The sequence below is a fragment of the Lynx canadensis genome, chromosome C2 (genome assembly GCF_007474595.2).
Source record: "Lynx canadensis isolate LIC74 chromosome C2, mLynCan4.pri.v2, whole genome shotgun sequence".
NCBI classification, from domain to species: domain Eukaryota; kingdom Metazoa; phylum Chordata; class Mammalia; order Carnivora; family Felidae; genus Lynx; species Lynx canadensis.
In genome coordinates, this window is record NC_044311.2 from 95,631,042 (window position 1) to 95,648,827 (window position 17,786).

Sequence of the window (17,786 nt, forward strand, 5' to 3'; positions counted from 1 at the left end):
TATTCTGAGTATCTGTATTACAAAACTAAACCATAAAACTCAGCTTCAACATTTCAAGAAATATGCTGGCAAGTGCATTAAATATATTTAAGCATATATGTAAGAAATTTTAAGGGGGGAGGGGAAACAGGTGAAAGATGCAAGCATATGAAATGCACAAATATGCAACTTGGATTGGTTTCAAAATAAGTTTAAAGTGGTTGAAATTCAGCCACTAAGGTGTTCATTCTCAATGCCTACTACCTCTGAAATGTGCTCTCAAAGACAGCTCTGCTGGCAGATGTGAATCCCTTCTCCAATTACAAATGACACTACTGAGATCCACACATTGACTGATACTCAGCGTATGTAAGATTCAGAACTGGATTTTTAGGAACTCCGCTGACAGCGTCATGTTCTAACCATCAGTTTTTCTTTTCTAAAGATGTAAGGCATATGCCCATTTATTTTCCAAATGAACTCTATAAGACTTTTTGATAATAAATGGCTTGAAATAATGGGTATCATTTGGAACTTCTTATCGAAGGAAGCTGAATTCTTCCGCTGGGTCATTCTCATTTTGTTCACAATAATGGAATTCAGGTAAAGTGTGAGGGTAAGGTTGAGGGAGGCTAGTCTCTTATCTCTTGGTCATATTCTAGTCTACTTTCAACTATTAAACTTGCATGTATTTTATTTAATGTAAAATAAATAATAACACCTTTCCTTCCCTCATTCACTATTTTTTCATCTTTAAAAAGCTCTTGTTTCTAGTTGCCATGGTGATGACACCACTGTGATATTTGTTTAAGTGAAACACTTTCATCTCACTGACTTGAAGACAAGCACTAGAAGGACCAGAACAAATAATTGACAGTCTAGCCTGCTAGCTGGAATACAGGAATATAGGACTTGTTCTGTGGCCAAAGGACAGCAGCTTTGATAAGAGAAATTATCCTCATAAGGGTAATGAAGGGGCAACATCTCATAGTGTAGTTTATTTTATTTTCTTTTTCAGTTGTGTTTTGTTTTGTTTTATTTTGTTTTGGAAAAGAATACAACGTCATGTTAGAAGTAAATAGGCATTGTTTAAAACTGAAGTCATTTATAGATAAATTTGCAGAAGATCTGCAAAATTTGCAGGAGATCTAAGAAGAAAGGCAGACCTTTAAGAGAAAGCCCCTTTTTACTCATAAGCAATGAAACAGAGAAGGGGCACCCTTTATAATCAAGGAGGCAGTCCCTAAAATGGTACCTTGGTTTGCAGTTATGGTCAATCCACTGAAATGGGTTTTGAATTTGTGGCTGCAGTAAATGCCATGAGGTCATTGAGAAAAATAGACACACTTCCAATTGCTGCACAACTTAAAGCTTATTTGTTGTGTGCAACTCTAGTATGTGGACTCTGGCATGTAAAATCCATAATGAGAATCACTTTCAATGAACTTCAGTTCACAAAGGTACTCTTATTATAAGCACATTTAACTATGAAACTGAAATTTTAGGAGATAGGTTGTGCTTGTATCTGCACCTTATTTCTCAGCTTTCCTTTTGCTAATATCACCTTTGCAGAACAGCACAGAGGTTAAAGAATAGCCTTTGGAATTCAACATACTGTAGCCTGAAATCCCACCCCTTACTTTCAGTGTGAACTTGGGCAAATGAGTGAACATTGCTGACCAAAGTGAGAAAACTAATGGCCTCAACATAGAATACTGGGCTTGAGGGGACATTACAATACATGTGTTTTTTGTTAGACATCCTTTCAGTTTTAATGACAGTGGGAAAAATGATACTGGGTTTTGGTTGATTCCAAACGTGCACTTTTCCTTTAAAATCAGTAGATGCACAGGGCACCTGGGTGGCTCAGTCAGTTGAGCGTCTGACTTCGGCTCAGGTCATGATCTCCTGGTCTGTGAGTAGGAGCCCCGCATTGGGCTCTGTGCTGACAGCTCAAGGCCTGGGGCCTGATTTGCATTCTTTGTCTCCCTCTTTGTCTGCCCCTCCCCCACTCATTCTCTCTCTCTCTCTCTCTCTCTCTCTCTCTCTCTCTCTGTCAAAAATAAATAAAACATTAAAAAAATCAGTAGGTGCATTATCACAGTTAAAATGTTTATCTAAACAAGTCTGGGGCAGGGGTGGTTTTGTAGAACTGGTGTAGCAATGATTAGAGTTGGCTTTGCCATTGAAACTGGTGTTAATTTGGATGAATGCTTTCCCTTTTCTGAGCCACAGTGACTTTACTGACAAATAAGGAAGTTAGATAGTTGACTTCCGAGGGCTTCTACCTCTCTGAATGTTATGCCTCTTTCTCTGTTGGGCTTGGTGGTATAATAACACAAGGATCCCCCTTCTTAAGGAAGCCTAAGAACCAACTCAGTCTTAAATTTATAGAATCACAGTGGAATGGTGGTTTCCAGGGCCTGGGAGGAGATGGGAGAATGGGGAATTTCTAACCAATGGGTATAAAGCTTTAGTTAAGCAGCATAAATAAGCTCTAGAGATCTGGTACACAGCATTGGGCTTACAGTCAACAATAATGGACTGCACACTTAAGCATTTGTTATGAGGTTAGATCTCATGTTCTTACCAAGTAAAATAAAAGAAAAATAAAATTAAGATAACTTCTAAAAGATTAAGACTTCTAGTTTAAGAGCCTGTGAGAGCTGGAGAGAACTCCTCAGAGAGGCCTTGGGAGGAGTTTCCTCTTTGATGGGATACGTGGGCTCCAGCATCTTTCTGGGTTTCATCCATTTTCTGGTTCATGAAGTTTTGTTGTAACAAGTAGTAAAAAAGAAATCTGTCTCTAAAACTTAAACAAACAAATGTAATAAAACAAGTGGAGGAGGACTTTCCCCAAGCCATTCTTGGTCCAGTGCCAAAAGTAGCTGTAATGATTCATAAATCATACGGAGTGTGATGGAGATGACTGAATTTACAACCATCTCCTTCTCTCAGACTTTTAATTATATCTGCGTTCCTTTTTATCTCTAGTCTTCCAAAAAAGGTCATTCCTGTTTACTGTTTGTATCTGTATATTTTGTGTCTATTTTTCTTTTAAATATGAGAAAACAAAACATCAAAAACTTTACACTCTAGATGACTGAAAGATATTTTGTTTTCCAATTTTAAAATCCTCAGTCTCAGAACATTCTTTACTCTTTTTCTTTTTCTTCTTCATAATGTACCTTTCACAGGCATAAAGGAATTACACATCAGTTTTTCCCTTCATCTCTTTTGCTCTCATCTACCTCGAAGTAGATAAGAGTATCTCATGCACACATCCACAGTCATTATATGCTCCAGGGATACTAGTCACATAGTTTAAGATTTTAATGTGTTAAAAGAGTAGCAAACAATATGCCAAGAAGAAAAGTACCAAAGATAGCTAGGAATTGATTTATCTGTGGGTGTTAACAGAAGTAGGGTAGCAAGTACTCTGCACCTTCTCTATACAGTACCTGGTATTCTGGAAAGTTGCATATAAATCACACCTTTAAAAACTGATTTAGATGTTTGGTTCACCAGAATAGCATTAGAAATCTGACCATATGTTTTCTGGGCCTCTAAAAGCTGAAGTAGGGATTGTGACTCTTACTTTACTCCTCCTGTTTCTGTAAATATAATTGATTTGAAGAGTTGAGCATAAAAATCACTGAAGTTTTTTTTTTTCTTTCAAGTTTCATTTGCTTTGTAAATAACACAATAGTTTTTAAGAAAAATCACATGCCAATATGTTGACCTATTGTTAGAAATAAAGTGAATACATTCTAGGTAGAGTGGCTTTCAAGTGTTTTTGACCATGACCTGTAATTAAAAAAATACTACTTAGTATCCAGATACACAGAAATATACATACATACATACACACACACACACACACCTTTCAAAGTTTCACAAAGCAATGTTGACTCTCCTATGCATGGCATATTCTATTATTCCATTCCTTTCTACTCCACTTCTTTAAAAAAATGTATTGAAACCTGCCAAATTGATTTTATAACGTACTAATAGGTCACAGTACGTTTTTTGAAACATAGGGTTGTAGGCAAATAGTAGTAGGTCAAGATAAAGCATGGAGAAATTTTTTTTTTTTTTTAATTTTTTTTTTTTCAACGTTTATTTATTTTTGGGACAGAGAGAGACAGAGCATGAACGGGGGAGGGGCAGAGAGAGAGGGAGACACAGAATCGGAAACAGGCTCCAGGCTCTGAGCCATCAGCCCAGAGCCCGACGCGGGGCTCGAACTCACGGACTGCGAGATCGTGACCTGGCTGAAGTCGGACGCTTAACCGACTGCGCCACCCAGGCGCCCCAAGCATGGGGAAATTGCATAAATAAGTGACATAAGTTGAGATTTGAAATATTAAAGCCTCGAACCAGGCAAGTTATTTAAGTAAATGTAAAAAATCAGAGAGAGATAAGAGAGTATATGTCCCCATGGGAATTCTCTTTAGCTAAATTAAATCAGAGCTCTGTCCATGACAAGCACTCAAGTATTTGATAGAAGATTGCAATCTCCTAGTTACACACTAGTTTCCCATTTACCTGAGACTTGGTGATGGTGAGGGTTTGTCAGTGCCAAGTTTTTGAAAGACTATTTAGTAAGGAAAGAAGAGAGTAGGCCCAGCTGTTGAGAAAAACCAAAAGAGTGGGGTGATATGTAAGTCCTGTTTGGCCTGGAATATGATAGGAAGTCACTCAGGACTTGCCATATTAGCCAGGTGAGGAAGTAGGGTCTATAGTCTGGGATTCATATGGACAGATTAACCAATTAACCAGGTCTCCATAATACAATGGAAAAAGATTAGACATGGAGACAAGGGAGTTTTATTCTAGCTCTTTCCCTGACACCAGTTTCAGACTTAGCCTAGGATTAGTCACTAGACTTAGGTAGTCCACCTTTCTTATATGTTTGACTCTTAAGTTATTATCCATTGTAACCATTTTGTGGTCTTAAAATCTAAGACGTAAATTCAGGTGTAGACCAGAGAGAGTTCAGGCAGTTTCATTGGGAGACAAGAGACTGCAAACATAAGACCAGAATGTAGACCTTGAGAAGGGGAGCAACAAGAGAAATAAACAGACCTTGAGTGTCTATGTAGAGGGGGGTCAGAATATGGGCAGTGATTCTGGAATAAGAACAGTAAAGTAGAATTGAAACTGCATATGTTCCTGAGTCATTTCCTTTGACACTGCAGTTCTTTATTAATACCTTACTAGGACCTGGGTCCCTGTCAGGAAATTGGTGAGATGGAGATATCAGTCAGAGCCCTACAATGAGATACGCATCCAGAGTGAGAGAAGAGAAGTAAAATTCCTGTTCTTTCCATCTAAGCTGGCCCAAGGACAGGATATTTTCTGTAAATGACAGCCAATTTTCCACAAAAAATTTCAAACACCAAAATTTGGACTATCAAAAAGTTTTCTATTCAGTCTGTTACCTGACTCCTTTTTATTTTAAAAAACATACAATATTTATTCATTTTTCAGAGAGAGAGAGAGACAGATTGTGAGCGGGTGAGGGACAGAGAGAGAGGGAGACAGAGAATCTGAAACAGGCTCCAAAGTCTGAGCTGTCAGCACAGAGCCTGATGGGGGGCTCGAACCCATGAACCCTGAGATCATGACCTGAGCTGAAGTCAGATGCTTAACCAACTGAGACTCCCAGGTGCCCCCTGACTCCCTTTTAAAAGCATATATTTGTGGGATTTTGCAAATTTACTACTTAAATTACAAATGTAGATTTTTTATAGTCTTGTTTAAAGCACGTATAGTTTGGACTGTCTGCATTGGAAATCAAGCCACCCCTCTGAGGAGTTCATTCAGTTTATTTGTTTATTCACCGAATATTAATTGAGCACCTGTGATTTTCTGGGGTACTATATTAGCCTTGAGGCCAGAACAGTGAATAATACTGAGATTCTGTCTTCAAGGATTTCATGGTTTAGTAGGAGAGATAGACGTATAAATAGATAAATTGCAATACAATTTGATAAGTGCTTTAATAAAGATAAGAAATGATTAATATAAATGAAAACCAAATTAAGCACATTAAGCTCTTCTCAAAAGAAGAGAAATTTGTTCATGTAAAATATTATTATTAAACTGTATTATTCTTCAATTCCCTAAATGATATTTGAAGATAATGTCTTGCTCTTTTCTCTTCTAGCCCCATTAGTTTTCATTTTTACTCCACTAGGATGGTTTTGTGCAAGCAGACACATGAGATACATGCATAGGTGGACTTTGTTTTGTCATTTTACCTCCATTTCCCTTAAAAATGTCAACAATTTTCACAGTTAAAATAAGAACTATAATTAAGAGAGACAAATCTTAAGACATGAGAGTATTCCCTCTCTCTCTCTCTCTCTCTCTCTCTCTCTCTCTCTCTCTCTCTGTCTCTCTTTTTCTCCCTACCAGTCTTGTCCTCTTTGGGGCAACTAGAAGATACTAATGGGAAAGAAAATAAAAAAATAAAGAAAGAAAGAAAAAAAACTGAGCAGGGAATAGAAATGTGAAAGGAATGAAAGAATACCAGAAATAATAACAACTAATATTTATTGAGTTTTTACTATGTGCTAGAGAGAGCTCTACCCTTTAGGTATTTTAATTCTTTAAGTCCTAACAACAACCCTATAAGGCAGATCTATTCTTATTTCTGTCGTATTAATCAAGAAGCTGGGCATAGGGAGGTTGATTAACATCCCTAATGTCATATAATCAGGAAATTCAGAGCCACAAGTTGAATCTAGCTGACTCCAGAATTCATGATTTAACAACTGCACTAGGCTATGTTGAAAAATGATACCTCACACAAATTTTTTTGTTAAAAATTCCAGAAGTGATATTCATATGAAATATTTATTAATAGAATGGAACACAGCTAGCAGGAGAAGGAAATGAAAGAATGAGCACTCTGTAACATCTCGTTTCCTCCTCTGTATTTTTCGTTTGTTGCTTTATCTTGCAGACAGCATAAATCATGACTATAGAAAGGATTAGAATTTTCAAGAACAGTAAATGTCTACTTGGTATCTATACTTCAATTTTTTTTTTTTTTTGGTAGAAATCTTCCTATCTACCACACAAGCCAAATATAAGAGGGAAAACAGCTTTCTACTTTTGTATTTGCTAGAACAATACAGTTAATTGAGAATAGGATCACCTTAAAAAGGATTACCATAATACTAATTGTATTTCATTTGTTCAGGTCCACTTTTCCATGAATACAAATATTAATTAAAGGACTGGATTATCCCCACTCTCCTTGTAAGGAAGACTGAGGCACCAGGCAGTTAAGTGACTGACCCCCATCCCATGGAAGTGGTCAATTTTGGGCAGAAGAAGAAGTGAAATAGATGGGCTCTAACTAATATCTCATTGCTCTAGTTCAGGATATTGTTCTTCCATTTAACTGGTAGGCAGGGAGTTCAGAAAACTGACACATATGTACCCATCTGAGATCCTTTTGAATGCACTCCTACCAAGTCATCAGCTTTTTCTAGTAAGAACATACAGCTCAATTCTGCCCTGATTCTTCTGCCCTTAGCCTCTTATCTAGATGTGCAAATAGTTTTTCCTTGACTCTCAGGAACCGATGCTCCCTTGATTGTTAGTTTCTAGTGGTGGCCTGATGTGTATGATGCCACATTATCCTGTGTCCTGAGCCTGAAGGGTCTTGTATTTTTGAACTGAGGGGAAAAAAAAAGCCTGGAGATTGTCCAATCACCTCTTCACCCATTTTATCAATAAAGAGGCAGAGACTTCTCAAGAATCTGACTCCTCAAGTAGATGTCTTGTCTCTGATCCCTTCAACTGCTAGCAGTAATTACAGGAAGACTTCAAGGCTATCAGGAAGCCTTTGGGCTCTTGTAGCAGGATTCTTGCACAGAGAGTTGTGATACTGAGACTTTTCTTTCCAGGAAGCAATTTTATTCATGCCAGCACAGCTCAATTGGGTTCGTACCAGAAGAGCTGAGTCCCGAATGCCACGTGGTGTAGTTTTCTATATATTTTCTACTTCTTTGTCTCCATATATGGTAACACAGGAACATGTAGTCTGATTAAGTGGTCTCATGTTACAAGGTCATGAGAGAGATCGTCACGTATTAGAGTATGGCGTATAGCCAGGTTGCCTTGAGGTTTTTTGTTTTTGTTCTTTTTTTCTTAGCGAGGAAGCCCTACCACACTCTCCTTTTTCACTTGCATATTTTTCGCTCTAATACCAAACAGTATGAGGAGCTTCCCTACCCACAGGATCCTGCTAATGAAAATACCCTGCCACTCATGGCAATGGCTTCCCTATGGAAGAGCACTGAACTTAAAACAAAACAAAAACAAAAACAAAACATAACAAAACCCCTAGGATCCAAAACCTGCCTGTGATATCATGCTGTGTGACGTTGGGCATTTGGGTTAATCTCTGATTTTCAGCATCCACATCTGTAGAGTCACATATATACAGGGTTGTTGTGAGGATTTACTGAAATGATAATCACAAAGATTCTGCTATTTTTCTCTGCTCAGAAGCTTTCGTTTGCCTTTCATTGCCTTTATGATAAAGTTCCAAGTCCTTAATATGGCCTCAATGCCCTGACATGATTTCTCTTGCCTGCCTTATCCTTGTTCTCTTGTTCCCAAGAGTTCTAGAATTCCTTCAGTTCTTCTTTAAGTCCAGAGGTCCACGTTATCTCTTGTCAGTGGGTCTCTTGTTTTCTCTGTCTGAAACTCTGTCCTTAGCCTAGCTAATTCATATATCGGGACTCAGCAAACACGTCATTTCGGTTGGTGGGGTTACATGTTTTCTCTTCCCAAGGCCTCATTCTGTGTTTGTCAGTGTCCATCATTCTAATGAGCACTTCTGCTCTTCTTCTCTAAGTTGTAAGTATCACAAAATTAGACTCTGTGTGCATCTTGTAAACATCTATATCCCCAGCACCTAGGGAAGTATCTGACATCAGGTACAAGGACATCTGTAGGCTCTTTGATTGTCTGTATATACCTATCGCACATAAATGCATTACCAAGTGCATGAATATACCTACAGAGTAGGGCTAAATAAGTGGCATTTGTCTATCTAGGTTAAATAATTGCTAAAGCTCTGTGGCTGCTCTTGGTAACCACCCTCCTGGCCGTAGCAACCATAATATATACAAGACATCATTGCATTAACCTTTCTACTCCAAGCGAATAAAGTATAGCTTAGACTTCTTAGACATTCCCTCTGGCCTGTGTACTGAGTTGGACTCATTCTGCTGCAACTCCCAAGTCTGCAGAAAACCTCATCTGGCTCCATTGTCAGCTAACAAAGGATCAACCCATCTCTTATCTCCTTTAAACTGGCGGCTTCAAAGCAAGAGCAATGTGCATCAATGTAAGCTCCAATCAGAGTTGCAAGTCACTTTCCAACAACTTTATCTTTTCACCAGTTTATTTGAAGCCTGGCATAAGTTTGACAGCATTGCTAGCAGTCTATGCTGTGGTTATGCCATTGTGCATAATACCATTCAGTAAGACTGATTTTAAAAATATCATACATGGCCCAAGAATAATCATCCCATTCTTTTGCTACCCTTACTTAATTATCTGCATAGCTTTTGATTGTCTTAGAGTTGAATTTCATCTTAAGGAATAAAAAAGCCTAAGAGTAAATAGTAGATATTTATGTAAATATTTTACTTCCCCCAAACTGTTTACTTGGACTTAATATAACCCTGGTTTTCTTATGTTTTACACAAATTTAGCAGGTGTTAGTGCTCTGGAGTCCATTTTGCAGTCACACACATGAATTCCAGGTAAACAAATGAAGTGAAATTTATTTAAACAGACTGGATTATTTGTATCCAAGGAGACTCACTTGGACTAATTTAGTTTATGCGAGAATAGGTTAATCTCTTCAAATAAGTCATTGCTTTATGCTGAATTGCCATCGCATCCCTAGCTTCCTCACCATTTTGCCTGGACTATAGATGGATGCTGAATTCACCTGTTGCTACTGCAGTCAACTGTTATGTTACCTTGGCAACTTGGGATACTCTACTTTCAAAGAAAACTAGAAAGCTTTCAAAGAAAAATGAGACAGTTAAAAAATAAGTATGGAGACTCTTTTCATCTGAATAGCTGTGTCTTTGAGAGCTCTTCCTGAAAAGCAGCCTGTTGTTAGCTGATGTGACCAGATTATTGAGTACTAAATCCGTGTTTCCAGAGGAGAGTGTGTGTGTATGTCTTAAATTGATCATTCAGGTAGTATGATTCATCTGTCTCTCAGTAATTTTAGATCATCTTCCCTTGTTGTTTGAAACTCATTTTTTTAACTTAGTGAAAAGCAAAATGTAGTTATGCAAAATATATTTTTTCCTTCAATTCTGAGACTTCTTATTTACTGCAGAATTTTATGGATAAACTTATCTTTGGAAGGAACAATTCCTTCCCCTAATTGGGGTTGTGTTCACATAAGATAAAACCAAAAAGGAAGATGTTAGGAAAAAAGGGAGGGGGGGTAGATTTAAAAGGGAAAGGAAACCTTTTACATTTGTTTTATTGTGGAAGTATTTTTACAAGACCTGTTTCATAGAAAATATTTTTGTGGATGAGTGTTTATGACAAAATAAGTATGTTCTTTTTTTGTGGCACTAGGAAGTGAGAAGGTATTTTTAGTTGTGTGAGATTTTCTCTTTGTTGGAAGGTGTAAAACATGCTACGATCACATTGCTGCACCTATCTGTTTTCTATGGAGGACCGGGTCAGAAAGGGTCAAAAAGCACGTCGAGGGCTTCCCTTTATTCTCTCCTTAATCCAGGCATAGTATTTCTATTAATTTCGAGATTGTTAGGATTCTTTTTCAAGTCTCAGACAAAAAACAATTATTGATAGTTTTTGAGACTGTCTCAACTTGAACCACTGGGCCTTTTCCATGAAAGCTTTCTTCATGCCAACTCTCTTTTCCTGTTATGTTGTTGTTGTTGTTGTTGTTGTTGTTGTTGTTGTTGTTTTTAACATTGCGTGACTGGCTATTTACTTCCTTAGTGATGCCATTGCAATCATCTGCTCCTTCTACCCAGGGAGGGCACTTCCTCCTCTGGACTCCTGCAGCACCCTTTCTTTCATGCTATACCGTTTCATCACTTGGGTTGTTAATATGTTTTCATGCTTCTCTTTCTCTCTCTCTCTCTCTCTCTCTCTCTCTCTCTCTGTCTCTCTGTCTCTGTTTCTCTTTGAGCATCTTGAGCCCTGGGACTGGCTTTTTTATCTTTGTATTCACACGCTTATAACAGTGAGTGGTACATAATAGGCTTTCAAATTGAGAGTCCCAATATGTATGATAATAAATGAAAAAAAAGAATGATTTCATATTTTAGGATCACTTTGAATTCTGATTCTGTCATCCATTCCAGTTTGGTGTTACCTACAAATTTCCCAAGATTCATTCTCTGTTTACATCCAAGCCATTGATAGATATAGAACAGACGATACAGAGGTAGGTATAGATATAGATTGGGATGGCCTATGGCACATCTTGGAAAACATACCTTCAGTCTACATTTTACCCCCAATCAATGTAACATTTTGAGAAGAGAAGTTCATTAAATATTTCAAATAATTTCACATCTATGAGTCAGTCAAGTGAAATAGTACCTTGACTATATTCTCTTTATATTTTGCATATGCTTTTTCATATTACTTGGCTGAAAATGGGCAAAAAGGATCAAAAGACTTCTGTTTGCTGCTTTATGGAAAAAAATTTATTTCCATCATAACTAGTAATAAGCACTCATAACTAATGTGTCTCCCAATTCATTCTAGAATTTTGCTAGAAATCAACGTTGAATTCAGCAATCCATAATTTTTCCCATTTCTTAAAATTGGGATTTTTGTCCACCTTTAATCTCTATGATTTAGTGTCTATTCTTTTACATTCTTGCAATAAAATCTTTCCGGGCCTGGAAATTTGAAGACATTTAAATTGCCCAGGTAATAATTTACTGCCACCTCATCTGCCAGAACTTTAATTCGTTTTTACAATGTTTATCCTACCCCTTCTACAGGGAAGATTTAGTTTCTTGCTAGAGAAGATGGATGAAACATAGGAGTTGAAAATCCTGGCTTTCCTCTTAAATTTGTTGCTAGGTCACTATCTTCCTTAAGTCACAAGCTTTTCTGAATAAACCTCACAAATATAGATACTTTTCTTTTTTGATTTCAGGATATTTCATGAACCTGAATCTCATTCTGGCCAGAAGCCTTCTTGACACTATGTATACACGTTCACAGCACATATAATATCTGTCTCTTATGTCTCACTTTTCATTTTTTATTGCACGGTTTTTAAGATATGAACAAAAGACCCTTGTATGATTATATTAACTTAATCACATCCTTCTTTTCTGAAAATAGTGATTCACATCATTTCTACAATTTGTCATCATCGTTAGATGCAATTATTTTTAAGAAATTTTGATTTGGGATGGAAGGGGGATTCTATGCAAATTTACTCTGTACAAAATTACTTCCTTCAGAAACTTCACTTTTCTGTGAATCTGGCTTTATTTACCTTTGATAGAGACATGGCTGTAATTATTCGAGCCCCTGCTTTGTTAGGTTCCTGAATTTTTATAGAAAGTCAATCCTCTTCCCAGCTGCCCTACTTATTACATCCTATACAACTACATACATATGCGGGAACAGAAACACACTTCCCTCCAGGAACTTTTTATGGAGTATAAATTCAAACTCATTGTCCCTGGACGGTTTTAAAGACTGAACGGAGAGAAACAATCATTTCACAATGGATTGAACTTCAAAGTATTTCTTTAACTGAATTTCATTTTGATATAATATCATGTCCTATAAGGTATATCACAAAACAAGAAACATCCCTATGGAATTCATTGCTTTGCTAACTCACAAGATATTGCTGAGGCTGCTGTCATATTTCTATGCCCCCCACTATAAGCTACTTCTATATTATGTACTAGAAGAGTTATAATTTCCCAGTGAATCTTTAAATTGATTCTGCTTTCCTCTTCAAGAAAGTTAAGATGCAAATTTGTGACTCTCATTAAAAGTGTGCAGTATATTGGGGCGCCTGGGTGGCTCAGTCAGTTAAGCAGCCGACTTCAGCTCAGGTCATGATTTCGCGGTCCGTGAGTTCGAGCCCCTGAGTCTGTGCTGACAGCTCAGAGCCTGGAGCCTGTTTCAGATTCTGTGTCTCCCTCTCTCTGACCCTCCCCCATTCATGCTCTGTCTCTCTCTGTCTCAAAAGTAAATAAACGTTAAAAAAAATTAAAAAAAAGTGTGCAGTATAAAGGGGTGCCTGGGTGGCTCAGTCTGTTAAGCATCTGACTCTCGATTTTGGATCAGGTCATGATCTTGAGGTCTTGAAACTGAGTTCTGTGTAGAGCTCCCCACTAAGCGTGGAGCCTGCTTGTGATTCTCTCTCTCCCTACGTCCTTGCCTCCCCCCACCCCATTCATGCTTGCACTCTCTCAGAATAAACTTAAAAAAAAAAAGTGTGCAGTATAGGACTTCATGCTTTGCATTTTAGTATTAGCTTCGTATTTTGAGCTTATACCTCCAGTTACTTGCCACGTCCACATCTTTGTGAATCGCCACAAATTCTTTTTGTGATAGTGTAAGATAAAAATAAAACTATCCTGTATTTCTTCTTCCTCCTATTATAAAGTTACAGTGGTACTTTCTCCTAAGGGCCCCTACTTTTTCCAGTCCAATCCTGTTTCTTATTGATCGTCATTGAAACCAACTATCATATACATCATCTGTGAAATCAGCAGATAGAATATTTTCATGTCCATTATAAACTTATTAACACATAAATATATCCAGTGGGCATTAAAATCAAATGCCATCTGGGTACTTGACATGCTTTTCCTTCTTCTAGCCTGTCAAAAGTTTATCAGATGCTTTACTTGGGGTATAATATTTTCTGCAGAAGTACAATTAATTGAAATTTTTCATCATTACTGTATTATACCTCTGTGCTAGCCCTATAATATATATTAGGAAAACATACATCCCTGCTTGTGAAATTCCCATAACAATATCACCTGTTTGTTTTTCATCCATTTGTGTAGTGTGTGTGTGTGTTTTAACTTCAGTTCTTATGTCAGGTGGATTATTGCAAAACTAGAAAGGAGGCAAAAACTCTTATTTATTTACCTGAAATGCACATTTTGTGGAGTTTTTTGATGTTGGCTTCGGGGTAGAGTCTGAAGATTATACTCAGGAAGCATATTCTATGAAGCATGTTAAATAAGCACCATGTTTATATTCTTTTATTTTCAATAATCCAAATGGTTTGCAAGTTTTAATATAATCAGATATTAGATTTAGCCTGACCTCATTTCTCATTAAAATTAGGCAACTTTTTTTATAGCTATTTCCAACTCTCTCTTTCATGTTTTTGAGGATTTTAATAGGAGTATTTGATTTTGGTCATCTGTATTAGATTCAAATCCAGTTCCCATTTACTTTCTGTTTTGAGGCAGCCTCTGGTCAGCACTTCCTTGAGATTCACAATGTCCCTCAGTTTTGGCAGGAGAAAGAAAGAAGAGAAAGAAGCACAGAAGTAGAAAAGGGAACATATCAAGGGACTGTGTCCTGGCATAGTCACGTCACGTCGGTATCCTTACCTGTTCATAAGCCAACTCTGAAGACAGTTCCCAGTAGGAAGCTTAAAAATGCTTTGTGCTCCAAGGAAACATTGTTGAGGAACCCAAGGCGACTGAGAGTCAATAATCATGAGGGTGAAAGTTATAAACATATTGTTTACATGTATAAGAATATAAAATACATAGGCATCATTACTTTTATAAACCTAAGCAATTTGGATGGAAAAGTAGAAAGCCATTTTTACTAATCGCCACTTCTATTGTTATAAGACAACCAGCAAAATGTGTGGCTGCAGTGGGAAGGTTTTTGATTTTGTGGTTTCAGGATCAAACTTCGCACTGGGTGCCTTTGAGTTTGGACATTCAAGCCAAACCTTTCAAGCTTTTTGACATTGTGAAGTAACAGTCTTATAAGAAATCAAAGGATGAAAAATTCCATGCAAGTGAAGGTTGGCTCATGCATTTTAAAGGCAGGTTTGACTTGAATATATTAGGGTGCAGGGTGAAGCTGCTGGTGGAGATAAGATGGCTACTCAAGAAATAAAAAAGAGAGACATTCTGTTTTCAAACCCAGAAGGAAGACAACAACTTGATCTCTAATATCTATTCCTGCTTCAGGGAAATTTACAGTGAGAAAAGAGGGCAACAAAATAACTCTCGGAATTATTTTATCTGAATTACATCAAATGATCCAAATTCTTCTCGAAAATGGTTTTCAAAATCCCTCAGACATGTTTTTCTAAATGCTAATAATTTCATAGAGATGGTATTTAAACACCTTTATTTCCTAATTTGTTGACAAAACAGAAAATCATAATAAATGTTAGTATGTATCTCCTGTATCATTCTAGTACATTTTTTATGATTTATTAAAGTACTAACCTGTACAGTTCAAATATGAACAATAACTTTATGGAGAATTTATTAAACTTTTCTAAAATAGGAATTTTGTTGTGACATAAACTTTACAAGGTAAGATTGCTAGATCAGCCTTGGAATTTTCCTCATCAGATTTCATAATTCTTACTTAAGGAAAAGTTTTAACTTTGTTGTTGAGATAGAATTTCTTGGATAACTACAGCTGCTGTTTAAGGAAATTATTATTTTTATCTGGTGCATTCACTGTAGTTAATAAGGCGTGATTGGATCCATAGTGATGAAGAGCATATAAAAGTGCAATATATTATTAAATTCAACATCTCATGTTGATGCAGGGTCAAAGTTAAGAAATTAAGTACTCATAAGCCAAAAAAACTTTAGAATTTTAAGCTCTGAAACAAAATGCATTATGCATTTAAAAAATAAATGCCATATATTATGATAAGCATTTACCAGGAAAGGGAAAGAGTATGCAAAATATAAATTTATATATGTAGGAGTCTGCAAGAATTGAAAAATCACCATATTAATAACATTGGAAAAAAGTATTTTGGCATGCTAAATGCTCAGTTTTAATGCTGCTTGAATCCTGTATTCACTATTTTTATTATTCTACTTAGATAAAGTCAGTATGCAATTGAAAAGAAAATATGAAAAGCAAAGCATATACAAAGCCACATAATAGAAAACACATTTTTTATACCCTCCCCCAGATTAATCCAGGATTTCATTCCCACCAACCATCATGATTTACGGACAGCCTTCAATTAATTGCAGTCATCACACTATATTATAATTATATATTTCCTTGCTTTATTCATTTATATCCACTGAGCCCTCTATGTGAAAGGAATGTCTACCTCTGTATCCCAGTGCCTAATCTCTACACCTATTCAGTGTATGACACATAATCAGTAGTCATTATAAGTTGTTTGATCAAGGAACAAATATATGTATATGTGAATGTAGGATAAAGCACGGAGTAGGCAGAATGTATGGTGCTTTGGGCAGAACTATAAATTTGAAATATTTTTAGATGTTGTGGAATTCAGGTACTGAAAAAATTCACTTCCAGATGTTATTTAACTGTAACTTAAGGGAAAGAGTACACTTCCACCAGTCCTTTGTGCAAAGGCCATTCGATCCAATGGAAAATTTCTTAATTTTATCATCTTTGGAAGAAACCCTTCCATCCTGACCGTGCTAATTAATCTGGATCCTGTCTAGTTCCATTCTGTATCCTGGAAAGTGATGTGCAAATGCGTGATGTACCCATGTGTTGTCACACTGTGTTTTGTTTTGCTTTGTTTGCAGTGCAAGGTTGGGTGTAATGCTTTTGGTTCTTTTCATACAAAATTCCAGAGAAAGCGCAGCATTTCATGCGTCTCTTGGCCCAGGCAGCATTTTCAGCCATTGTGTTCAGTGAATAATGCACTTGCAGGTTTTCGTTTTGCTAGTGATCACTTAGAGCCCGTAATCTTGTAGTTTGGATTATTTCCCCCAAAACTTATTACCTTACATCTACTCTCGCTAGATGAAGCTCATATGCTGATATGCCACTTTCATGCCCACTTACCGGGACTCGGAGGAGTCTTCCTGAATTCCATCCCTGTCACTTCAGCATTTCCGTACCCACTAGAGCTTACTGTCATGTGAGCATATAGAGATTTCACGACATATAACCTCTTTAACTGCATTTAAAAAGATACTAGAAGTGCTATTGGTTTCAGAGCAAATGCCTTAGATGGTTCAGTGTGGGGTACAGTAAAGAGGGTTTGTGGCACAATTCTGAGACTCTGTTTCACAGAAGTTAGTCTTTTTTTCCCCTCCGCATCTGTCAGAACCAACAGGCATTTCCTCCTGTGCATCTGTCTACTTTTTTTGCATCTGTGAGCTTTGGGCTGCCTGCCTTCTTGGGTTAGCTTGCTTCTGGCAGAGAATGGATATGTGCTTGTAGATGCAGGGTCCTTGACCTTGCTAATCTTTTTGACTGGCTTGTTTTTTTGCTATCACAAGCTTTATTGATGTATGATTGACACATAAAAACTATATATATATATCTGTGGCATACTGTGCAATGTTTTGATATACATATACATTGTGAAATGATTGCTTTTGAGCTGTTTGCTTAAAGTGTGTGATATATCAGGAAAGGGGACCTGACTGTAGAATTAAATAGTAACATAGACCTTGACTTTACCTTCTATTTGCACATGAATGAGTAATTTCGTTGGGGTTTCTCCCCCCATCTGCAGAGGAGATCCTAATGTCTAAATACAAGGTTTGGAAGATTACATG